General features: G+C 52.0%; 1 protein-coding gene across 5 annotated transcripts in view; it reads right to left on the minus strand.

Annotated features, from left to right (window-relative positions):
- The window catches only part of IARS1 (isoleucyl-tRNA synthetase 1), a 114,683-nt gene extending 113,404 nt beyond the window's left edge, over positions 1 to 1,279 (minus strand). Inside the window, exon 1 of one of the 5 annotated variants that reach the window (XM_052776156.1) lies at positions 1,177 to 1,279. The gene's annotated coding sequence lies outside the window, so the exon portion shown is untranslated. Of the gene's footprint in view, positions 1 to 121; positions 204 to 324; positions 857 to 1,176 lie in introns of those variants that run through there. The other 4 variants (XM_052776160.1, XM_052776159.1, XM_052776157.1 and 1 more) reach the window with 4 other exon arrangements.
- Positions 1,280 to 11,031: the final 9,752 nt, after the last annotated feature.

Genomic DNA, 11,031 nt, shown 5'->3' on the forward strand with positions numbered 1-11,031 from the left:
ATCTCTTTTTGTGCTGAAAAGCCAATTAAAAAAAAGATTGCTAAAACAGTGAGCAGACTGATAAATTAATACTATGTTTACACACAAATTTATTTCATAATACACAAGAACTCAGTTTTACCCTATATCTTATGATGTCTTCAGCAAATTTTTCTGTTGTCTTCACACTACCTTGATTATAAGCGTAAAATTTGTCATTGTACCAAAAAAAAAAAAAAGGTTATTTTGAAATAACTTTGAACTATGTATTTTAAAAAAATCAGAAACTACTGTCAGGTGAATTAGCAGACACTGCTTTACGTGCTAACTAAATTCTGCTATTACCTGACAGTCGCTTCCTAAGCACGTCACCAACAAACTGAAAAAATATGCTTTCTTCAGTTTCCAGAAGGCTCCCAGGTCGCAGGGGGGAGCCAACATTTGCTGAAGATAGAAATATCAAAACCATCACAGCTACAGTAATCAAAAGCGTGCCTTCCTCAAAAATTTCTCCTCTATTAAAAGGATGCTGAATTGGAATGCTTAAGACATATTACGCATTGCAAAGCACCTTAGATTCTTCGTTCAACTAATTAGTGAAATTAAGCCTTGATAGCTATTGCACTCTGCGAGGAGACTGGTTAACCTTTAGTAAGTACCTATTTTAAGTAGTCACTAAATTCCAGAAAACGCAAAGAATGCGTATAGCACCCAGGGAAGCCTAAGAGTAAAATATCTTAAACATAACGTTGTAGATACGGAATACATTAGACCCAACGCCTGAGAAGGCGCCGATAACCTCAACACCGAGCAGTGAAGCAGCCAGCCCGGCCGCTTTCCCGCAGAGCTGGACGTTAACGCGCTGCAGAGCTCCGGGCGGTGACCGGAGAGGCACCAGCCGGGCCACAAACCGCGCCGGCCGACCCGCCGCGGGGCGAGAGCAGGGCAGGCAGCCAGCCAGCGGCACCGGGACGAGCCGCCGGTTTCCTGCGACACCCTAAAAATCGCCGCCCGGCCCCGGCGCCCGCGCGAAGCGTCCCCGAAAACCCGGCGCCGGCCCTCCCTCAGGCCTCTGAGCGCGACCCCCGCCTCGCTGACACTGCCCCTGGGCCGGCGGGGGGCGGACGAGGGGGGCGGGGGGCTCGGGAGAACAGCCCCGAGGGCCGGGCCGGGCCGGGTCCCGCCACCGCCGCTCACCTCAACGCCGCCCGTCCCGCAATGATGCAACCGCGCCCGGGAAAGCATGACAGGAAGCACCGGCGGGCACACCCGGCGGCGGCGGCCAGTCAGCGCGCGGCACACTCAGGGTGCAATAAGGCGGCCTCCCATTGGGCACGGCCGCTCTCCTGGAAACGCCAGGTCACGGCGGCGCGGGGCAGACCGGGAAACCCTTCCCGCCCTCCACACCCCGCGCCTGCTCATTGGGCAGGACAGGGCGGGGGGCGGGGCCTCCGCGCGGGAGGGGCGGTGAAGGGGGTGGAGCTCCCCCGCCCTGAGGCGGTGGCGGCCGCTGCCCGCCCGGGGGTGCGGTGAGGAGGCGGGGAGGGTCCCTCCTGCTCCGGTCCTTGGGGCAAAACGTTTCTTTCACAAACGAAAATGGCTTTTTCGAACGCCCGGCGGCTGCCATCGCTGCGTTTGCGCAGAGGGAGGGCAGGGCCGTCGGCTGAGGCGGCTGCCGGCTGAGGGGAAGGAACCTCTGTTTGGAGCACCGCAGGCGATGACCCGCTGTGGTATTTCTGGATTTGGAACCCAGAAAGTGTAAACGTTCTCCCTCGGCCGCAGGATTTCCCCTCACCCACGCAAAAAAGAAAAACCTCTAAGATCCTAAAAGTTAAATAAACTTGAACTTTGGTGTTCAGGAGGGGCTTCCAGCAGCATGCCCCTGGCCCAAGGCCTCTGCTTAGAGTGAAACCCCAGGCAGTTTTGCTGGGATTCCTTCAACACCTGGTGTCCCGGTTTCAGCTGGGATAGAGTTAACTGTCTTCCTAGTAGCTGGTACAGTGCTATGTTTTGAGTTCAGTATGTGAAGAATGTTGATAACACTGATGTTTTCAGTTGTTGCTCAGTAGTGTTTAGACTAAAGTCAAGGATTTTTCAGCTTCTCATGCCCAGCCAGCGAGAAAGCTGGAGGGGCACAAGAAGCTGGCACAGGACACAGCCAGGGCACCTGACCCAAACTGGCCAACGGGGTATTCCATACCATGGGACGTCCCATCCAGTATAGGAACTGGGAAGTGGGCGCGGGGGAATCGCCGCTCGGGGGACTGGCAGGGTGTCGGTCAGCGGGTGGTGAGCAATTGCACTGCGCATCATTTGTACATTCCGATCCTTTCATTATTACTGTTGTCATTTTATTAGTGTTATCATTATCATTATTAGTTTCTTCTTTTCTGTTCTATTAAATTGTTCTTATCTCAACCCACGGATTTTGCTTCTTTTCCCGATTTTCTCCCCCATCCCACTGGGTGGGGGGGAGTGAGTGAGCAGCTGCGTGGTGTTTAGTTGCTGGCTGGGGTTAAACCACGACACCTGGATACCAAGTGCATCTTGAGAGACTCCGCCAAACACACATCTTGGAAGCTTGACCTTGTCTCCATTAAAGGAATACTCTTAAATATGTCGAGATACCGATTCTTAAGGCTGTAAATACAACAGAAGTCCCCCCCTCTACCACTGCACTCCAACTAGAACAAAAATGAACTTGTAAATGGGTCCCCATATGTCAAAGGAAACTTAGGAATTATTTGAAAAAGTATTATTACTGGCTGCCAACCATAGCACTGTGAAATTACAAAACATTTCCTTCCACCAATAGAAAGCGCTGAAAACAGCTGTGGAAAGGCTCTTGACAGTGAAAAACGTAAGAGAGTCCAGGGAGGTGATGGAGGGAGACAGGTACTTTTTCTGGGCTGCACATCTGCACACCTGAACCCTTAACCAAAACAGATCGTGGGGGATGAAGTTCAGATCAGTAACGGTCTGAACAGTTCAACTGCCTCAGCTGTCTCCATGTAACAATTTTCCATTACTCTTTAAAACTTGTATACTAATAGAAATGTAGGTAATCAACAGAAGCTAGCTTGTGATTTTGATTTTCAGGAGTAGGTACAAGATCAGCTCACTGGTCCATACAGGGCAGTGTCTCAGTCTGCAGATGGGGGACACAGATGCAAAGTGTGTCACATCAAACGGAATTCTCACCTGCACAAAGCAGCACAAGACTATTCTCTACACAGAATTTCATACGTCACTCTCGGATAGCTAAGAGGGGAACTCAATCTGCGTCCAGCTCGGAGAAACAACACAGAAAATGTGAACTGAGGCCAGACTAAGCAGGACTGACCAACAGGACAGGGAGAGACTGGATGCCTGTGCTTGCCAGAAGAGAGTCTCCAGTATAAACATGATGCAGATTCCTGCCTGTGTGGATCCGGGATGTTCTGTATCCAGGAGGGAAGTTGGAAGTGGCAGAAATCTGTTTCACCCATATTGCTTTCTAATGCATCCAAAAGCTATGACAAAGCCTGTGATAACTCAGAACTGAAAGGAGGAGGACTTGGATTCTACCACCTGATGCAGCGTTTTAAGTGAGCATTTTATTCTGTCATGTTTTGCAGTTTCCATTGCTGTTTTTTAAAAGAAAATCTAGTAAGTATGATTGAAGACAGGTAGGTAAGAGAGGAATAAAACGCAGGAAAGAATAACTAATTCAGAGATTTTACTCATCTTACAATTCTGGACATTTTCTATACCCACAAAGCTTTCTTCACTATGCAGACAGATGGGTATTACTTTCAGGAAGCCCTGAATTTAATTTAACAGTGGCTTCTGTTAATTTAGTTTGAACTTTTTTCCCCCCACCGTAGTCTAAGCTTACTTGAGAAAAATCCCAAACGGGTTCAGACCACATCATGAGCTCTTTCTTTATAAACATACACTTTTATCAAATATGAAAGCACTGCAGCCTCCGTGTTTTCACATTCCTTCAGATTACAGAGGTTGCATTTTTTTAGACAACTATAACTTGTGCCAACTCCTTCAATGTTGGACTTTAGTTTGTAAAACATATAGGTGATAAGGCCAGTTCACTTTAAAATGGAATACCATGTGATTTCTGAATGGAATTTAACACACTGCTTAAAAATATGTACTCTTAAGCAATGAAATACGGACAAATGTTGACAATTTGTTGTTGACAATGTTGATTGACTCTGCAGTTACCACACATCCAGATTTTCACCTTGTTCCCCCGTGTATTTTGTACTTCTTTGCCCTTCACTAGTAAGTAATAATAAACTGTTATCTACATTAAAGTCTACTGTCCTTATACGTTGATGGCCTTTAATTGAAACCATTTGGGCCACAACACTGAGTTCGTTTTTCATATACGAAATGACCAGAAAAAGGTGTGAAGAGGGAAGTCACTGCCAGATTTAGTGGTGCAGTAGCCAAAAAAGAACAAAACGGATTTGAAAACCAGGGGAAATCTGCAGCAGAGGGATCAAGGCCCAGCACGAGTAACTGGGACAGCCCCCGAACCAGAAGAATGAACGTCTCTGCTCTAATTTTTCACAAAACGCCGTTTAAAAAGCACCGATTCATCCGGAAAGGTTAAAGGGAAGAAAGAAAACCCCAGAAAGCCTCAAGAGGAGACTCCCCTCCTTCTCCCCTCCAGCTAAATGCCAGCTCAAACCTCCTCACACCCCGGCTCCTCTCCCCGGTCCGGGCCATGCCTGGGCCTCGGCCAGGCCTCACCGCCGCCCGCGCTGCCGCGGGGTGGGGAGCGGGCCTCGCCGCCCCTCCGCTGGGCTTGTGCCGGTTGTCGTCGCCGGGCAAGCGATGCCTCCCCCCTCCGCCGTCCCCGGAGCGGGGCAGACCGGAGAGAAACCCCACCGGAGCGCGTCTCCTTCCCCGGCCCCGAGGCGGCCCGCCGGGCCTGTTCTCGCCGACACGGCGGGGGAAACCTCCTCTCCCCGCGCGTCGAGGGGGGAAGGCGCGGTCACCCCTCGCTCAGGCACGGGCACCATTTTGTGCGCTACGAGCGGGAAGACCGCCCTTCCCCGGGGGGGGGGGGGGGGGCGCCGGCCCCCGTCGGGAGTTACGGGGGAAGGGGGACAGCAAGCGCTGGTACAGAGCGCCGCGGCTTTCCAGCGCTCGGTCACGGGCCCCAGGCCGCTGCCAGCGGCGCCGACGGCCCGGGGCGCTGCTTTTTGCCCCCGCACCCTCGCCGAGCACCGGCGCTGCCCGCAGCCATTACGCCCGCCCAACTCCAACGCCGCTCCGCGCCTCACGGGCGGCTTAAGCAGTTTACGTACTGCCACTGCAACGGAGAGAGGGGCAGCCGCGCTTGCGCGGGGCACCGGGCGCAAACGGTGTTCGTGAATAGGGGATGAACAAAATAACGCTCCCGCAGCGTTGGGCCAAACCAAAACGCGCCGGACGGGGGGGAAAGATCCCGGGATTAAGCCGGGAGCCACGAGCGCGCGGCCCGGCGGGGCTCGTCGCGGCGCGGAGCGCCCGCGCTCGCCGGGCACGGAGGGGAAGGTTTGGCGAGGACAGGCTTTCTCAGGAGCGGCTGTCTTCCCCCCCCCCCCGCCCGCGGCGCGGCGGCAGTTGGACTGCGCCGGGCTCTATAAGTAGGGGGTGTGTGGGTGCGCGCCGCCAGTCGGCGCGGGGCGGCGGGCGGTGGCGGTGCGGGTGGTGTGCGGTGCCTGCGGCCTCAGCGCCTTTCCCTCGCTCGCTTCCCCGCCCGGCCTCGTGGGCCTCGGCCCGGCCCGCCGTCCCTCTGGCGGAGCGCTGACAGCCCGGTTAGACGGCCGGCCGGGGAGTAGGCGAGACCATCTCTCCGAGGCGGCGGTTTGGAGCCGGTCAAGCTGCCCCCCAGCCCGCAGCCCTTCAGCCAGGCTATGCGCTGTAAACGGGCTCCGCTCAAGAAAAAAACAGAGCGGATCGTGAAAAGGTAGAGGCGCCCGGGGACGCCGCCAGGGCTCTTTGGGAACCGGCAGCTCGGCGCAGGGGACGAGGGGGAGAAGGCGCAGCGGGGGAGGCGACGGCGCTGGACTTGCTCGGCGGGGGTGTCCCGGCGGCGAGGAGCATGTGAGAGCGCCGGGGCCGCGATGCTGCGACGCGCCGAGCTGATGGCGTGCGGCGGGGGAGCGCGGCGGCCCCGCTGGGAGCCCGCCCGCGGCGAAGGGGTGCCGGGAGGCGCGTTCCCGCCGCCGCTGAAGGGCGGCGAGCCCCGGCGGGGCGGCAGCCGGTCGCGCTGGCCCCCCGGGCGGCGGGGGAGACACCCCGGCGTGTCGCGGAAGCTGCTGGGCAGCCGCACGCACAGCCATTACCAGCACTCCCAGCAGCAGCAGCAGCAGCGCTGCCGCGCTTTCCGCCGGTGCCACCGGCCGGCGCGGCCGCGGGTGCTGCTCTCCCTGCGGCCCGTCAACGTCCTGGGCCGGCGGGCGCCGGGTATGCGGGCCCCCCGCAACACCAACCAGTTCCTGATGAGGGAGAAGTACCAGCTCATGCACCTGCGCTCGGACTCGGTGGGTACCGAGAGCGGCGGGTCGGACTGCGAGATGGACCCGCTGGACATGGACTCCTACCTGGGGGTGCTGGAGAACGCCCGCGGGGCGCTGATGGAGTGCGCCGGGGAAGCCGGCCCCGCCGCCCGCTCCCCCCCAGCCCACCGCGGCGCCGGGGGCGGTGCGGCCGCGGGCCCCCCGCAGGAGGAGAGCCAGCAGTACTTCCCCTCCGAGGACGATGTGATCGAGAGCGAGCTCTTCATGGAGAGGGACTTCGACGAGTTCTGCAGCAGGATCGCCTGAGCAACCTCCCCCCCAACAGGCGCTGGCACGGACGCGCTGCTCCGGCTTTCACTGGCCGCTTTGGGGGCGGGGGGGGGGAGCAGAGAAAAAGCCTGCTGGCCGCGAAGCCTTTCTGCCTCGGGGGGGGTGTGGGAGAGGTTTATTTATTTCTCAGCCACCCCTTTGCGTTTTTGTCAGGGGGGCTTGGCTAATTTTATAAATGTGTGTGTGTGTAAATGGGGGGAAACCCCCCGCACCTCCCTTGGAAATAAAGCGAACTTTTCTGAAGGCGAGCTCGGAACGGAATGCGCTTTGTTGGGCAGGGGCTGGGGGGGGGGGGGGCTGCCGGGGCAACCGCTGTGTCCCATCCCCCCCCCCCCGGGGGGGCGCTGGTGAGACTGGGAGGGAGGGGACAGTGAGTGACGGGGGGGGGGGGGGGGAGCAGAGACGGACCGGGGTGGCTTCTTACGTGCAAAACTGTCGCGGAAAAGTTCCATGCGTTCCTGGCTCTCACCCCTGTTTCTAGTTTCCTACGGAAAAGTCGTTTGATGATGGCTGCAAGCGGAGGGCAGCCAAGGAAGAAAGCCAATGCGGGGAAAATGGCCCTTTATATGCTCCGGGGGGGTGGCAGGAGGGAAACGGCACCATGAAAACAAACAATTCCAAGCGGTCCAGGAGCCCAGGTGGTGGGCAAGCTCTGCCTGCCCCCCCCCCCATGCCAGCACGGCTCAGCTCCCTGCAGCCCCCCCCGGGCAGGGGAGACACTCGGTGCATGCATGGTGGTGAAGGTAAACACGAAGGCATCGATTCTGCTGCTATTTATCATTGCCCTCCTTCAAAGGAATGCAATCAGAGCCAAGTGGCACTTTGGGCATGAGCTGCTGATTGCACCGCTGTGCCGTTTTCCTACTGTAATGGAAGCGTTTTCATGGCTGCCTTATATTTATGACAGCAGGGTTTTATTCCTATTTTACCAACTACAGGAGAGGGAGAAATGTCTAGAAAGAGATTTAAAGGGCCTCTGCACACCGAAAAATGCAGATGCCTACCAGCTGAACCAAGTTCTCCGGAGACGATTGGGCTTAAGCTTTCTGTTTTACACCTACCACAAAGGGAGCGGATAAGGTAAACATAAACCTCACCAAATCCCTAAAGAGTAGAACTAGGAGGCATAAATTCAAGCTTAGCAGGAGATGATTGGCTTGATGCGGTTAAAGTACTTTACACAACAGGTAACGCGTTCCTGCGACTTGTTGCCACAGGAGAAGATAGGGGCAAATTGTATCAACTGGTCTGAAACAGGATTAGATAAACTAGTGATGACCTGGCCACAAACAGACAGAGCACCAATAGTCCATACTGGGGGAGTAACAATATAGAGGGGACTGTGGAAGTGGGTGCTCAGGGGTGCTGGCTGTCCCCACACAGCCCAGCCTGTGCCTGCCAGCACTGCTGGAGACAACACGCAGGGCTGGCTGAGCCACAGGTCTCACCTAAGGCCTTTCTCACCCTCTGAACCCCAATTACAGCATAGCTATAGGACCCCTGGAAGCTGCACAGTCGTCTTTTTGAATCGTTTTTCAATGTGGCTCCTTTTCCCCGAGGACTGTCACACATCTTGTGCTTTCCACCCCGTAAAGACATGGTGTAGGAAGGTTGTAGAGTTGGGAAAGTTGCTGCCCGTCCTCTAGTGCACGCCTGTGAAATTGGAGTACGTCTGCACTCATATGTCAGAAGAATAAATGTAGGGTGTGATGCTGATTTGCAGATAATGCCCCTTGCAATTACAGACACAGAGACAGGAGTTAATCATTATCCTTACAAAGGAAACCGTATTTTAAGGCAAAATATTTAAGATTTCTAGTAGCTCAGTTGCAATCCTATGAAATACAATGTCCAAAGACACCATTTTCTTCACCTTTCCCAGGAAACAAAGCTGCTGAACACATTAAGACTAACATCATGTTTATTTTATTTGGAAATAGCCATATGGTCTATACACAGAAACTTCTGGCAGTATCGTCAATTTGTTAGATGCAAAACATAGCTCTTACTGGCAGCAGCAGGTTTGTATTAGAAGCATGCCTATATCGGGAATTTTACTTGGTGGGAAGCCATTCTAGAAGAAAGGTACAGGGATAAACCTCTCATACAGGTAAATGAAACCTAAGTTTGCACCCAGAAAAACTCCAAAGATTTGGTTTTCAGCAAGCTTGTATTTTATGAATGAATCTAGATCTGTAGTAACATGTTAAATTAATGGTTTGAATGCATATTTTTTTTTTCCTGACTTGCTATTCAAACAGGTATGACAAAAACTCACTTATGAACACTTACTTGGAACTGGGCCTTCGCTCTGTAGTACTGCTGGGAAATTTGCATCATAATATGGATCTGCTTGAACACAAGTAAAGCAAAACAGGAGTGTAAATTAATAGAAGAGCACAGGGACATAATTACAGGTCACATACTGCCTGACAGAATTACAGTGATACCTTGCATTTGGAAAGTGAGCCCTAAGTTCTAGGCAGAGTGATTTGCCATGAGCGATCTGTTCGCCTTGAAGCCCTAGATGTACGTTATGGCACCTAGCCTTCCCCCTCCTCCCTGAGTGTCCTTCTCCATTGACTTCTCGCAGCTCTGGCCACCAATTCGGACTGCAGCGCCCTGTCTTGGACAGGAGCATCGGACACCACTTGAGTCTGTTCATCAGTCATGGAAGAAGGAGGGAAAGAAAGATGACACAAATGGGATTCCCCCTTTCTCCTTTGAGTCAGTACAGAGCCAAAACGTAGATGTGTTTGGCCACACACCAAGCAAAGCTGATACCAACACTTTCAGCGAGGAACTCTCACATGTTGCCCTTCATCTCCATGCCCTCATATTCACCTTCTTACTGCACACTTGCGTAGTTACCCTCGTCTCGTCAGCAAGCCCCAATTCTCTTAAAGACCTTTTCTTGGTGTGTTACTTCCATTACTTAGATCTGGCTTAATCGTAAATTTTTTTCTCTTTCCTTCCTTTATCACTTGAATTACGAATTTCTTAAGTGTTTGGAAAGTACCTGCCTCGTAATGGATGCAACCACAAATAGCACCTTACTATTAAGTTTGAAAGCACTTTACAAAGCTGAAATTCAAAACATAACAAAGTCAGTCAACATCAAAGCTGAGAAGAGAAACAAAAAGCTCTTACTTCAGAAGATCACTGATCAACCCACTGGCCAACAAACTTGCTCATCTTCTCCAACTTTACAATGGCAAGTTTTATATGTGCATCATTGGCTTCTAAGTATTTCTTGTGCCACTGTCTCAAATCTGATTCATACACACAGGTGGTGAGGCAGATCACAAAACCACAGGAATAGTTCTCAAGCTGATCAAGGATATCTTTGGACCCAATCTATTTCATATTTTGAATCCTTAGAGCCTACATTTTGCTTTGATAAGTTATTGGTTTGATTGTCATCGTAATCTATCAGATAATAGTACAATGACACATTGAACACATAACATTTGTAGAAGGAGAGATAGATGAGAAGTGTTATCAGTAGGGAAACATATGCCTGTGCTATGAGTCACACCGTAACTGTTGTATGGACATGATAAAACATTATGCTTGTAAAAACAGCAACATTTTTAGAAATATTTCCACCTTATTTTCATTTTTAAATAGCTTCACCAGAATAGGATTTTTCTTTTAGAGCCACACTTTTCATACAGGTGAGCTTTACAAACTTAAACAAATTTTATTAACAGAACCTTACATATCAAGTCCTTAAATCACTGATTTTTTGTTAGGAGTATAGTTGGAAGTCTTTTATAAAATACATATGAACTACTTGGAAGTTCAAGGCAAAGGGGAGGAAAGACTAAGGCCTAAGCTATAGAGAGGCTACGCTGACACAACACAAGGGATTCTGTTGTAACTTGTGTAATTTATTTTTATGGCCAGTCTGTGCACAGGATGACTTAGGATTTGGTAAACTTACCTGGAGAAAAAGGGCTTGGTAATATTATGAAGGAGGCATAATTTCCCTTTTATTATGCATTATTAAAATTGCAGCACATTCTGTTAAGCATGTAGATAAGCAGTTTGTATGGCTGCATAACTGTTTGAAATTTCCAGCAAGGCAGAAGCACTACTTTTTATTGAGGAACAGGTGATGCTGCACAATACAGGGAAGGCTTTCAATCACATTCACTAGAAAAAATTAATTATGATTGGAAGAAAATTGTCGCCCAGTCGCCCCTTA

Source organism: Harpia harpyja, chromosome Z, assembly GCF_026419915.1.
Source record: "Harpia harpyja isolate bHarHar1 chromosome Z, bHarHar1 primary haplotype, whole genome shotgun sequence".
Classification (NCBI taxonomy): Eukaryota; Metazoa; Chordata; class Aves; order Accipitriformes; family Accipitridae; genus Harpia; species Harpia harpyja.